General features: G+C 44.9%; 1 protein-coding gene across 6 annotated transcripts in view; it reads right to left on the bottom strand.

The window, feature by feature from the left end:
• Positions 1–14686, bottom strand: part of zmiz1a (zinc finger, MIZ-type containing 1a) — a 96849-nt gene that overhangs the window by 48092 nt on the left and 34071 nt on the right. For 5 of the 6 annotated variants that reach the window (XM_035531658.2, XM_035531657.2, XM_035531659.2 and 2 more), the window contains exon 3: positions 13326–13400. The gene's annotated coding sequence lies outside the window, so the exon portion shown is untranslated. Of the gene's footprint in view, positions 1–6295; positions 13250–13325; positions 13401–14686 lie in introns of those variants that run through there. The other variant, XM_081724564.1, reaches the window with a different exon arrangement.

Here is a 14686-nt window from a genome sequence, read left to right as displayed (position 1 = left end):
CCTCACTCCCCCAGTCGCCCGCCCACTCCCTGCCTGGGCCCACGCAGCTCAAGATGGGGCATCTGCTCACACAGGGAGTACACCACAGAAATACAGGGGGGGGGGGGGTTGAGGGGGTGAAGCACCCACCTTCCTCCCATACTCCTGAAAACAGAGGGGAAAGATTACCCCACCAGGCGGGTGGCAGTAAGACAGGTTGGGTTCTGGAGGACCAAGGGGCCACGCGCATGGCCAAGCTGAGCGGAGTCTGGTGCCACCCGCCCTCATTAAAATGCCACGCCTCCGAGAGGAAAAGCTCTGTCTGATGTCATAGGGTCTGCGCTGCCATAAGGTCATACTATATCCCATGCCAGGTGATTTACATAAACGCAACAAAGGCGATTGCGGTGGGATCCAGGGTGGGTGTATGTGCTGAACCATGCATGACGGCAAGCAAACATGGATAAAGCCCTGTTCAATGGACAAAACATGGTGTCATGACAAGGGCCTGAATCCTTGTTACGTGATTAAAGCTGTATGAAGCAATTTATTCACTTGTGTTCAGCTGTATGAACACTGACTCCCCATTCTGGTATAATAAAGTCAGAGAAACTGTTTCCTTGTAATATTAACCACTGGGCAGACTATGTTATAGGATGACAACTGCTGTAAATGTTGTTGATATACCACTAGGCTTTTAACTAATTATCAGTCAATTCTTTGCTCACAAACACAAACGAAGTATGCTGATAGCTTTTTGAACTCAATTTTAAATTGATTTGAAGCCACAGCACTGATTTCACTTCATACTATGTCTTCAGCAAACACACAGACATCCAGATTATGCCCAGAGGGGGTTTATTTCTTTAAAATTCATCTTATCTGCTTCAGTTTCTTATTTCAAGGCTTCCTTCTACTTGTGCCTGCTCTCCACTGCTTTCTTTCATCAAACATATTCTAATGAACACAAGCTTTTGGCTCCTTTGCCATTTAATCAATAAATTAGTTTAATAAGTATTGACAGTTTCCATTCAAAACAATATAGCACACAGGCTCGTTTAGCTGCTTTAATTGGTTTTCGGAATGAATGAATCAATTCTGTGTCCAGAGGTAGTGCAGAGAGAGCTCCATACCCCATTCTGATCCAGTGAGGTCAATAGTGTCAGAAATGGGTGCGTGGAAAGGTACAAGCTGAAGGCCATGTCATGGTGTTCAACAACCAGGAATGATTACCTGAAGATGTGCTTTGGCTGTTTGCGAGACACTGGACGAGAGCTAGCAGGACTAACCGGGCAGCGCTAGGCAAGGCCAGGCTCTCCGCACAAACACAGAAGCTCACTGTGAACTGCTCGACTGCCAGCCACATTCCAGACACATCAACTGAGAAAAAGCCTCTAGATTACCTAAATGAAATCTATTTTCTGACAGTAGACAGACTGAGGACTTCAAGAGCAACAATAATCATTCTCTTTTTATTAATCTGTATCAATTCTGAGTGATTTTAAAAAAGGAACACCTGCATAATGGCGAAAAGCCTGATGATGTCCTGCAGACTGGACCCAAATTGGCTGCCGTTTACATCCACACACAACATCACAGAGCTGACCTCTGCATTACGGCAGCATTAGTGCTATGGCAGCCTAGGGAGAAATAAAACGGGACTGTAGAATATCCTCTTTTGCACCTTCAGGTCTGTAAGCAGGTTACTGGACGGTGCAAGCAGGAGGACACAAACAAGTCGGCATAGAGTTTTTGTATAGTTTTATTGTGGCAACACGGAATCTGCTGGGTGTTGGTTTACAGGCGGGGAAAAGCTGGAGTTGTGTGTTCTCCACAATGCAGATAATGGCAGTAGGTTGGCTGGTGCAGAAAGAGAGAGAAAGGTAGGTAAAGATGGAAAAAAAAAAAAATCAAGCATTGATTTTGCACACTGCCCCTCTCTCTATTACAAGAAGCTGATCAATATGCCTGACACTGTGCAGCAGAGGAATACTGCTAAAGCTGCATATCTGGAGTGAACATGTGGCCTGTCTGGTAATCAGTCTTTTCTTATTGCTTCTCCCCCAGCACTCAGTTCCGTTTAAGTGTCTAAACACCCTGTACACACACACGCGCGCGCGCGCACAAAGAAAACAAAAAAAACATGATGTGTGCCATGTGCAACCATGTTTAATGACACATGTGCACACATTCACAATCACACACAAATGTACACAGTTGTGTGCCTCCACTCTAATGAAAAACAGGAACCACACAAATATCATGTTTATAGGGTATATATGTACAATTGGTACATAAACATACACGACCTTAAACCATACATATCTGCCTGTAGTAACCTGTTGGTGTGACAGCCCTGGGATGACGCAGAGTGTAAAAGGTGTGTGGTTGTGAGTGTACAGAACACATACCGATCAATAAAGTTCAGGCTCTGGAGTGAATATCTACTGGCTGGAGCACTGCAGGTCAAGCAGCCTAGAGCAGAGATCTCTAACCTGTTCTCTCTCTCTCTTCCTCTCTCTTTAAATCCATGACCACACACACCAGCTATAATCAGAGTGATCCACAAACACTCATCCATGCGTCCGTGGTCTGCTGTCTGCTGTTGTGTGTGCCTAGTGCATGGTGCTTTTGAACAGTTAATGACAGTTAATAACATCTGGGGTGTTCATTTGCTGAAAAAAGCATCATCTTCATTTCAAGGATCAATTATGCAGTTCAAACATCGGTCTGTGCTACTGGGCGGGAAGAAGGCGGCGGAGTGTGCGAGGCGTCTGGAGGGGTGGGGTCCTGCCAGAGCTTTCGCCCACGTCAGCAGGCTGATGTTATGATAGTGGCATGCAGGTATTACTGCTGGCACGCCACACTCCCGCCCGGCTACAGGCTTCACAGAGCGTCACAGCAGCCTCCAAATCGTCTACTAGCGCGACACCTGATGCTGGCTGAGTGTAAAATAACCAGCATCTCCAGAGCTGAGTCAAACATGGAGCCGAAGACAGGAAACGAAGTGCTTCCTGTTAGCACAGCAGGTCTGGGCTGGAGGGAGGGGGTCCGCACTAACCCACCAGGCTATAACTACTTCACCTGGATAAGTGCGGGAACGCTTTCTAACGCCTAAAGCAGCACTTAATTACAGCGCAATAAGAACAAAATAAACATGGCTGCTGACTACAAACCGGTACGTAGCTGCTTTTCCTAAGCGGCTTCTTCAACGTGGACAACCTCCATCAGCAGTGGCCAGTCACTTAGGGGTCCTGCTGTATTTCGCAGAGCCAGTGTGGCGGCCATGTGTCCGCTCTTGTTTCTGTGGTAATGATTTTCGTGCTGGCGGTCTGGCTGCGCTCGCGTCTGCCTCTTCAGCCGCGTCTGCATAGCTGCGGTGCAGGGCTGCCTAGTACAGGTCAGGCCCCACAGCTCTCCTTTTCTGCAGACAGCGGGCTAGAGCTGAGCATTAGCCAGACATGCTCCCAACGCTCCCACCCGCCTCCGATCAAAATTCATACCCTCTTCATTATGATTTAATGCCCCACACAAGATTCTCTAAATGAATCCTACACAAATAACACGGCCATTAGGTCATTTAATATCCTGAGTCTAAACGCGTGGGGCCCCTGGGATTCCTCTCCTGTCTAGACATATGGAAGCACTCACGAATGCACACACACACACTCACACGCACGTGCGTGCACACACACACACTCAAAGTGAGCCATGCAGTGAGCAGGGGTCCCCCAGGGCCAGGAAAAGCAAAAGGACCTGTCGAGAGAGACCTGGGCAGCAAAATAACCAGTGACCAGAGATGTGACGCATTTAACAACCTGAACAGAAAACCAGCGAATGCCCATCTGCCCACTCTGCCATCACCAAGGCTCATCTCCCCTGGCAATATTTCCTTGGTTACAGAGGAGGTTCTTAAGAGGTTAAGAGGAGGGAAAACAAAAGGCTTTGCTGACAGACGTGTGCGAAGCTGGGGCCCCTGAACTGGCCCTCCTCCTCCATCTCCCCCTCCTGCCTCACAAGTGTGACCTCTGAACTCTGCCGGGGGCCCTGAGCACAGGGCCCCAGCACAAGCTGAAACTTAAACTCCTGTGTTGCCATTCCATTCAGCCCACAACCGGTCAGAGAACCCCTCCACCAGAACGGCCAACGGATCCTTGAAGACTCTGCCACGGCAGTCACACGCGATGGGTCACCCCATCGAAGAGTGGTGAGTCGGGCGCTGCACAAGCAGCAAAGCTCCACGCGGTCACAGCCATCGCGTGATCTTGCCGCCATACGCCGCTCAGACGGTGACCACAAATATAAGGGAAGACATGGCCACACATGAAAGAAAAGCTCCTCTCTTTTCACACCTCCATAATAAGCTGCCTGATGCTTTGTTAGAAGATGAGCAGATTTAGGCGGACAGAGAGTGAGGGGGGGAGGCGCAGGGGGAGGCGCAGGGGGAGGAGTGACAGTCGAATGTGTTCGCAGCACAGGGCTACATTAGGAGACACGACGTCCTGGCTTGGTGTGTGTCGCTCGCGACAGCAAAATGCCGCGTGTCAGCTCACGGGCTGAGTGTGCTCAGGAACAAAGGCTCAGTGAAGGGGGCTGGTAATGATCTGAGAGACCTGCACAATGTCTGCAGAAATTCCCTCCGACGCTGACGCCAACCACCCAGAGCAGGCCCCTGAGTGCAGGACTAGACCAAGTAATCTGTCTCACGCTCACAGAGACACAGACAGAGAGAAAGAATGTTGAAAGTCTGTTGAGTGGGTGGTTTCTAATGCTACAAAAGATGACATACAAAGTGTTTCTACCAACAATAAAAAACATCAATTGTCTCCAGAGTGTTTGCCTATATACCATAAATAGTAGTTCACAAATATTTCCAAAAAAAGCAGAAAGAAAGAATGTAAAGATGGCTGGTAATTCAAGAATATGAAGATATGAAGATGCCTCCCAATTACCTCACAGTGTGACCCTTTCTACAAACAAACAAGGGCTTTAGTGTGATGTCCAAGGACAGCATGGCTGGTGCAGGAGGGTGGGGTGGTGGGTGTAGCCAGGCAAAGTTGGTACCAGGGTCACCACCCCAACTGCAGAACACTTCATGGCTGGTTTGGCGGTGCCACAGTTCCCGTGCTAGGTGGAACACTATAACTAATAGGCAACTAGACGTGACGGCAACACATTAGAGGCGGAAGCATACGACAATGAGGTGAATGGCATCTCACACATTGGGCTGCATGCACAGACTAAATTCATAGTCAAATAAGTTGATTAAGGTGGCAGCAAACACCAGGCTGACTGAAGGGACAGGGCTGAACTGAGGCTCAGTGTCTGCTTGGGGAGACAGTAATCTTTCAGCAGGCCATCATCTCTGCTCCCTCCATGCCCAATTGAAATCACACCTCTACCTGCTTATCTGCCTCCACCCGTCGGGGGCGTTGGATGGTGGGGGGGCATAGGAAGCAAGTCCTGTGCTCGTGGTAATGAGGAAGCGAGGTGCTGTCTGCGACCAGCGGAGCAATTAAACTCCCACGCGGCTGCTGGAGATGGGGGGGAGCGTTGGTTCTCTCCCGAGAGCAGCGGCCAGGCCGCATGGGCCTGGGGGACACTAACAGATGAGGCCCTGTCATTGAAAAGGAGCCCCTGCCTGGCAGGAAGGTGGCTTTAAGCACTGAAAACTAATCTGTGAAGGAAGACAGGGCCATCACTGAGCTTGCCACACACACACACACACACACACACACACACACACACACACACACACACACACACACACACACACACACACACATTCACTGCATGTGAACAATGTTCTATTTGTGTAGTCAGAGCCTTTGTCTTCTCACAGCTGGGGTGAATGTAGGGAAACTAATATTGTATCTACATTTTATTCAGAAAAAGATCATTTCAGCAAACAGCCTCTACAGAACTGCCTCTGATACGAGTGCTGTTGTACACCGTTTCCTCTATGGAGAACTGAGCATGTGGTAGGTCATATGAATCTTGCCCTTTCCAGCTGTCCATGTATCTATGTATACATAGTGGAAAATAGGTTCCATTACATTCACAAAGGCTTTATAGGGAGCAGCTGCACCCTTAATAATTAAAAACTGTGTGTGGAATCTAGATTAAACTAACATTGCAAAATATACTAGGATCTTTAAAAAAAATCACCAAATCAATATGCCCGTGTAACCTACCATAATCTACTAATATATACTAACCACATGATATGCTCATAAATATATTTGACTTCACAAAAAACAAATTATATGCATTACATAGAGCAGTGTGATAGAGCAACTGTGTGTCACTGACAAACCTTAAAAGAAGATTCTCCCTGTCCCTGTCTGAACAGAACGGCTTCCATCACAGGGATCTGGTTTATCAGGAGGCTGAGTATGTCCATATCTGGGAGCTGATAGAGCATTAGCACTCACAGATCATTTTCCATGTACAAGTCTGCTTTAGCAGGACATGCAGACAGAACAGCAGCTGGCAGGCCAAACATGCCGGCATCCTGGAGAGGGAGGGGGGCACCATCCAGCGGCCCCCTCCCCCAGCACAGGACCCTGCCTTGGGCCTTCCTTCCGCAGTTGCTTGGCCAGCTGAGCAATCAGGTCAGCCGTTTCTTCCTGCGTCGCCCCTGGTCAATTGTTCGCCCACTATGCCTCGCGTGCGGACCTGCAGCTGTAGCGCACTGATGTCACAACCAGGCGGAGTGCGGCCTGGCGTGAACTCCCGGTGAAGGCCGCGGTGATTCCGCCAGAAGGCTGCGAGATGGAGTCAGTTACGCCAACATTTCTGATGACCTCAGCACTTTCTTGCAGGAAAAGGAAAACTTTTTTTTTCTTTTTTTTTTACAAGTGCTGTGACGAGCAGCATTGTCATCTCACTTCCTTCAGTTTCTGCATCAAGCAACACCTACGGCTGCAGAATAGGAAGATTCTTTCGATTCCGGTTTGGTTCTATTTGTGCTTTCTCTTTAGAGGAATGAGACAAATATTACTGCTCCAATCAATATACTCTCTCGGAGGACAGGGTATTGGGCTGCTGCCTGCATTAGCAGCAGCAGGGCCATAGTGCAGCCATTATATTCACTGAATCATTTCTCTAAGACATGCTCCAGACATTAAATAGGCTTGGGAGCATCTAAACTAGCAGACAAGCAGCTATTTGTAGTCTGTTTCATCATGCAACTAAAGATGCAATGCAATATCTATAAACTCTCCACCACAGAGTTAAGAGAACTCAAACTCCAATAATGCAACTCTAACAGCAGAAAATGTAAGACAGCTCCCCTGGCACCTGGGGTGATTACCATGCTCCTCACCAGACAACTGATTCCAAATGAATAATTCAGCACTTCAGAACACGAGAGGCTTCCTAAAACACAAAAGAAAACAGTTGCATGCTGCAGTACAGGCTGAGGGCTTCCAGCGACCAGTGTGAGCCCATTCACGCTATCCCCTCAGCCTGGGGGAGTAGGCTTCTGGGTAAGGGAAGAGGGACTCCCGGAGCACGGCCCAAATGAATGGAGTGCGGGTGGGTTTTTTCACATGTGGGTGCGGAGCATATAAACAAGCAGGTGATTTGATTAAGTGTGTAAGCAAGTGAGAAGCGAGGCCCAAGCACTTTGCATTCACATAGAGCAGCTCACCAGGCCACTAATGAGGGACCTTCTCACAGAGTGCGTTCAGAGCACAGGGCACACTCCCTAATACACACACACACACACACACACACACACACACACACACACACACAAATAAACACACACTAACACACACACGCATGCACGCAGAGGCATACATGTAGTTCCACAAGTAGTTCCATACAAGTCTACCAAATACATGTGAAAATCACCAAACATCTATATATAATTCCATTACCATCGAAAAAATATCTTGACCTGTAAGACACACACACATGTATGTTTATTTGCATGTTGCATGTATAATTATTTAAATATAACATGCCAAGGACTTTGGCATTGCAAATGTCATGACAGACATGAACTTGAACCTTGCTCTGAAATGGAGAAAATGCCTAATGAAAAGCCCTGAATATCTATGCACTTCTGTCCTTATAAAACATGTCTGAGCTTTTGTTACTGCTTCCTCGGAGTTAACGACTGACAGGAGCATGGTTTTATCCCAGTGTTTATCTGATGTCTACGTAAAGGCGAGGCAGAAATCCAGAATGCACCCACTTATAACTGAGCAAACATGAATGCTCCAATACGAATTACACACACTCTTTCAACTGCTTTCTTTAGCAGCTTTGAGCTGGGCCCCTGCACACCCTTTTTATAAACACTGCAGATTCTCTTATGCCACATGTCCTTGGAGCACAGCTGCACAGCTCTGAAAGGTCTTGTTCAAATCGAGTCGCATTAGTTTCCACTTACATCTCATGTAGAACTCCATGGCAATCACCTTCATATCACAGAGGTATCAAATAAAAGTGCAATGGTAATTTAATGAATGTTAACAGGGGCAAACATGACAGACTACAAGGCTGTAATTTAGATAATGCCTGCTGCTCTGAATTTGAGACAACTGAAATCAAAAGAGCAGAGGCTCTAACAAAATCCTTAAAAAGCACTACTCCAGCCCACTGGGGAAACACAGAAAATAAAGCAAGGACAGGTCACAAACTGTACTGTGTATGTGGCACCGATTTCCAGATCTTTCTCCATAGATAGCTTATGCACAATCAGCCAGCAAAACTCTGAAGGGGATGGGCTTCTTTTATCCTGGTGACAACACAGTAAAACAGGATCTTCTATGTAAATATCTATGCAAACTACACTTCTATGGAAACTATTGTTCTAATGAGCCAATAATACTGATTACCACAAAACTAGCATGTATAGTTTGATATTGATATTGCACTTATTTTCTGATACAGAGCTTATACTTGTTACCCACTTCTATGCATCAGCACTTATTCCTGTATTTCAGCAGTATTCTAGTTCAGTGGTATCTTGAACTCTAACCTGCTGTACTAGCTAGGATACATTCTGTGCGTACATGACAAAGCACTTTTAAAAGTCATTCTGGATAAGAGTGTCTGCTAAATGCCAAAAATGTAAATGTAGTGAAAACCCAGTCTTACTAGTATTTCTTTAAAAGCTCATTTGTTGTGATTACGCTAATTAGGCGTTTAAATGAGTGATGTCATGACATGAAATCACACAAAAATTCTAACTCATAGTCATGCACTGATTAATAAAGGCTATGCAATATGAAAACATCCACAAACACACATGCCAGGAACTATTTCACATATTTATGTGATCTAAATAATCACATTTTTTGTTTTTAAATTTGTCTTTGTAAACTGCCACAGAACTTTTTTGAATACACCAAAAAAGATTTTAGAATACAACAAAAACTGGAAGCCTCTGGACTAAATTATGCCCTCCTCACTTGACCTTTATCTGAGGTTCATACACACAGAGGTAATAATATGTGCAAAAGCCAAACCAACATAACGGATGGTGGGGACAGGGGACGGGGGCTCTTTTGCCATCATGTCTTTGCATGTCTTTCTAATGAGACTCATTTTCCCTTCTTTCTTTCTTTCTTTCTTTCTTTGTGCTTTAAAAAACCCCAAAACAAAACGGCAAAATGCATCAACACACAGATCAGCAGTTTACACAGCATTACAATGCATCTTTCTTTCCTTCACATATATGTCTCATTCAGTCTTTGATGAACAATGCCCGGTTTGTGCACCTCATTCCTGCCTGGGTCAGAGAAGCTTTAATGAGCCGATAAGAGCGCACTGTGATTTACATCTGCAGAGCTTGCGCCTACATGCGATGCCCTGGCGGAAGTGGATGAGATCATGTCTCGGCCTGCTCTGAAGTCACAAATATTTACTGCGATTGCTCGACAGCAGTTGCACATCACGCAAACTCGTATTCACATCAGGTCCAGCCTCAGTTTGTGAATGGTTCCTTGACAGTAGCTTCGCAAACCCCAAAACCAATACTGAGAGCTAATCTTGTATGTTTTACAGAGGCTATGTCACTGTGTAGGTCAACCACAACTAAAAGAAAATTGAAACAAAAATCCAAAATGGCGGTGAATGTTATGATTCATCTCAAATGAGATCAGTCAGATCAATTTCCTTCATGGTTAGCTACCTGCATGGCTGTGTGCTAACAGATCCAGGGCCTCCCTCTGACTCTGATCCGGTTTTCCACACTAATGCCATTTGTCTCTGCTCGCTAGCCTCAATCCGCTTTGAATGGTAGACTCAAGTTCTCATTTGTCTGTGTGTGCAAGGTTAAAAGTACATGGATATGGCAGTGGCTGAAGCTCAGGAGCACACACCAAGCCCAGCAAATTCATACATGTTATTTATGATCCAGGTGGCTATCGATCACACCCACTTACTACAGGCCAGAGCACATAAGGTGCACATTCAAAGGCACCACTCCCAAGAGGGAAGTTCTCAATGACAAGGGCCACTTTGCTATAGTCCCACGAAAGGCTTCATCGTGCCATTTTCCATTGTCGTACCAGAGTGTCAAGGACGTGTTAGCCGGTATGTTAAGAAGAGGTGGGAGGGTATCTCTGCAGTGAAAGAGTCATGCACGGACAAGGTAGAACTTTTCAAAAACTGCTGTATCCAGACTTGGGAAAAGTGTGCTGGTGCAGAATTTTTTTCTATTTGATTTGTGCTCTCTGAAAGGGAGAAGGAAAAAACTAATCCTCTTAAATTTTGTTCCCATAATCTGATTTGTTTGGGTTGTTGGGTTTGTTCGGTGATGCCACTCATGGGCTGCCCACAGTGATTTTACACCCACTTCCTCTTCCTGAGGTCAGCACGGTATGCCAGCAAAACAAATCCCAAACCACAAATGAGGATTAGAATAAAATTATGATTAAAACATGACAGGCCTCTACCCCTGTGCATGGTCCAGATCAATGACCTACATAAATTGTTCAAAAAACAGGAAACTATTGAGAAGTTTAAACCACTACTCCAATACTTGTATATACTTGATTAGTCAGAAAGCAGGGACTATGGGTTATTAAAACAAAAGGTTAACACATGCATATCCAATCAAAAGGAAACAGCCACAATACACTGATTCCATGGTTCTTTCTCCCGCACATCTGCTTTAATGGGGTGTGCTGGTGCTTTTAGGTTTTAACTGTAGCCCACCGTACCAGCCTGGCCTCTGATGGCTGAGGGTTAAAGCTATTTAAAGGAGCCCTAAAGCCCTGAGCAAGCCCCCCAAACACACCACCACTGTACAACAGCAGCTCCCAGACAGCTGAAGAATGGCTCCATTATTCATGGACACACACACACGCACACAGACAGACAGACAGACAGACAGACAGACAGACAGACAGACAGACAGACACACAGACACACACACACACACACACACAGACACACACACACAGACACACACACACACAGACACACACACACACAGACACACACACACACAGACACACACACACACAGACACACACACACACAGACACACACACACACAGACACACACAGACACAGACACACACAGACACAGACACACACAGACACACACAGACACACACACACACACACACACACACACACACACACATACGAGTGGCACAAACACTACTGACCTGCTCCTGGTGTAACCCATTTCTCTCCCTTTGCCTACTGGAAATTCCCCTGCTCTGGAGATGTCGGCATTAAACAGTAAGCACTGTGATATTACAGGACTTCTTTGCTGATATAAGATATAGCCGCATGTAAGTTCTTAATTTTCAATAATGCTGAAAAATCTCTAATTAGTATCTCAAACCTTTGAGGACTACACACTCCATCTACACTCAGACATACATAAATGAATGTAGCACTTAACAAAGCATGGATAAATTTAATCATGTTTTATCCCCCAATCATTTATTCTGCTCCGAACAGTAGGGTACATATGATTACTAGGCTAATTGGTTTATAATCTTTAGCAATCTTACAGTCTGACAAAATAATCAACCTCTGCAATGTGCATGGGCAGGGCAAAATTTCCTTAAGTTCAGTTTAAAGTTATTTTAGAGGAAATCCAACTATGGTCCAAAATAAATTCACAAATTTGCCATCACAGGTACTACAGCAGTTATAGCAGTGAGACACAACCAGCGACGGATGAGTTTTGTATATTTCAGAGGATCAGCAATTTACACCCTGAATGGCCACAGCTGGAAGGTCACACTGTAAACCATACGTTCGGTGTGTTGGGCTGGAACAGCACTCAGTTAAAAACTTGATAAAATACAGTACATTCATCTGCACCCTCTGATATAAGAGTGACTCCAAACTAAAGCCTCCTTCGTTTGTCTGCTCTGCCATGGCCACTGCCATGAAATGAACAGACTGTGTGGTTGTGTGCATGTGCGTACGTGTATGTGCTTTTGCACATACATGTGTGTGGTTGTGTGTGTGTGCGCGCATGTGTGGGGTTGTGCGTGCATATGAGCGTGTTTATGAAATATCAGGAAATACCAAGGCAGGCATTCCAGCGTGTCAGCACCTCTGTCTCTCATGTGACTGGAGACACACAGCCCAGATTGTGCACAAGTTTGCTCATGGAGCATGATAAGGGAATTTGGTAAACTGAGAGAGTGGCCTAGGAAGGGGGCGGGGGGATAATCTGAAATGCGTGACACGAGGTTTTTCTCAGCTTCTCCCTTTCTTTCTTTTCTCTGGCAGGGTTCACAGTTCGCATCCATAATTAACAGAATGGGTCTCTGTCCTGGCTCATGCAGGTCCACTGTCCTGCACTCTTTAACACTATGTAGAAGCCACCAAAACCCTTGCACCTACTACCGCTCAACACCTTCAGCAGTACACAAGCCTGCGCCATGGATGGGGCTTACATGCCTAAAGAGGCTCCAGCTAAAACAACGAAGATGCTATATGAGCTGTTGATGCAACACTGGTTGTGTTTTTACAGAAAACCTCTCATCTCAGTAATTGGGCCTGATGGTATTGATCATGTAGAAAAACTGACACTGGCTTTGTGAGAAAGAACAACAAAGCCATGGAGTGATTTGAGAGGCCCTGCTGCTAATTATGACTCGTGTCATACACTGTGTTCTGTCGAGGCTCAACAAACGCAAAATAAAAATCGGCATTTGCCAGCACTTAGGAAATACGATTGCCTTTCACAAACAGAATCCAGGCGTTCCTGTGTTTAGCCGCAATTACACAATTTCACAGAGGTCAGAAAGCAATCACGCCGTGCAATGACCATGTAGGATCGTAAATTTGTGATCGGGGCAAGAGCCATTAGGAGAAATGAGCAGTGAAGGGTCATCAATCAAGCACCTTACCAGAGGATGCAGTAGGTTTCTTTGTTTAGTGTTTAGCAAATCCACTCTTTTGTCCTCATCAATCATAGAGCTAATCTGGAATGGAGAACAAAAATGAGATGTGTAAATACAGCAGCCAGTGTGAAAGAACATTATGCTACATAAGGTCACTTAAAAATTCTAGGATGTTTGATTAGTGATATAAAAAACCTGCTAATTAACATCACATTTAACATAAAATGCATGAGATAATGTAGCATCTTATACATCATCTATGAAAATAGACAAATGCATATTATGTTTTAATTATTTGCCCAACAATACAAAGTACAAGGTTTGTCAGGTTCCAGAAAAACAAGTGTGAGGCAGCTAACAAAAACACATTTTATTGTTATGGTTACAGTAACAAATACAATCACTGATGACTTTAAATAGACAAAACAGACTAATCTAATTTCAAGAAACAGCTAGCCTCTTGCTATATTCTGTATTTATAACCAACGAACTAGAATACAAGTTGTAGCAGGGTTACACAATGTACCATTTGTTAACTGGCAATCCAATATTCAGGCAACATGATACCACGAAACAAGGAAAAAGACATACAAGTACTTAAAAAACTCAAATATATCTACCAAATGCTGTGTGAGCACTCTTACAAATCTTAAACATTACTCAGTTAGGGTTCTCACAAATCACTGCCTTTCACATACCCAATGCGCAAAATATTTTGTCAAAAACATGCAAATGAATCTTCATCCATGTTACACATGGGGAGTCATACGAATTATCACATTCGAAATATGCAGTGTAACCAAAGTACAAAATGCCTTCCGTATCTTCTAGTCTTAAGTCAAAGTGTGTGCCATAGCGGTGGCTTGTGATCTGTTCTCCCTAGCAGAACTCTCTTATCCACATGCAAAGGCAAACAATATGCACAAACCCTATATACTACTAAATTAGCATGTTGAGCTACACTCCAAAAGTTTAGGGATACTAATTGCCATTGCCAAGTATAGCTGTTCATCAATCCTTACAGTTACAGCATGCCATAGTAATAGATAGCAATCGCAAAAACAGGCAGAAATGCAGTCTTCCAGATGAGAAGGCTGTGTTAACTGAGCAAAGAGCTTTTATAGTGTGTTTATTTCTTGAATGCCTACTATCACCCTCTTCAGACCCACACAGCTTTAATTACATATGAATATTTCAAGTCAGCCTTTGGATAAGTGAAACTGCTGATATTCTAATGGGCTCATGCTTGGACTATTAATGGCCCTGTTACAGCGACTATAATTTTAACTCGTTGGTGCTCCAGCATTTGAGGATGTCTTCTGATATTCTCCTAGAATTTATGCTCGCTCTTACATCGCAGAGTCAGG

This window comes from Electrophorus electricus, chromosome 12 (genome assembly GCF_041902795.1).
Source record: "Electrophorus electricus isolate QZ-2024a chromosome 12, ASM4190279v1, whole genome shotgun sequence".
NCBI classification, from domain to species: domain Eukaryota; kingdom Metazoa; phylum Chordata; class Actinopteri; order Gymnotiformes; family Gymnotidae; genus Electrophorus; species Electrophorus electricus.
This window is presented reverse-complemented; position numbering and strand designations above follow the sequence as displayed.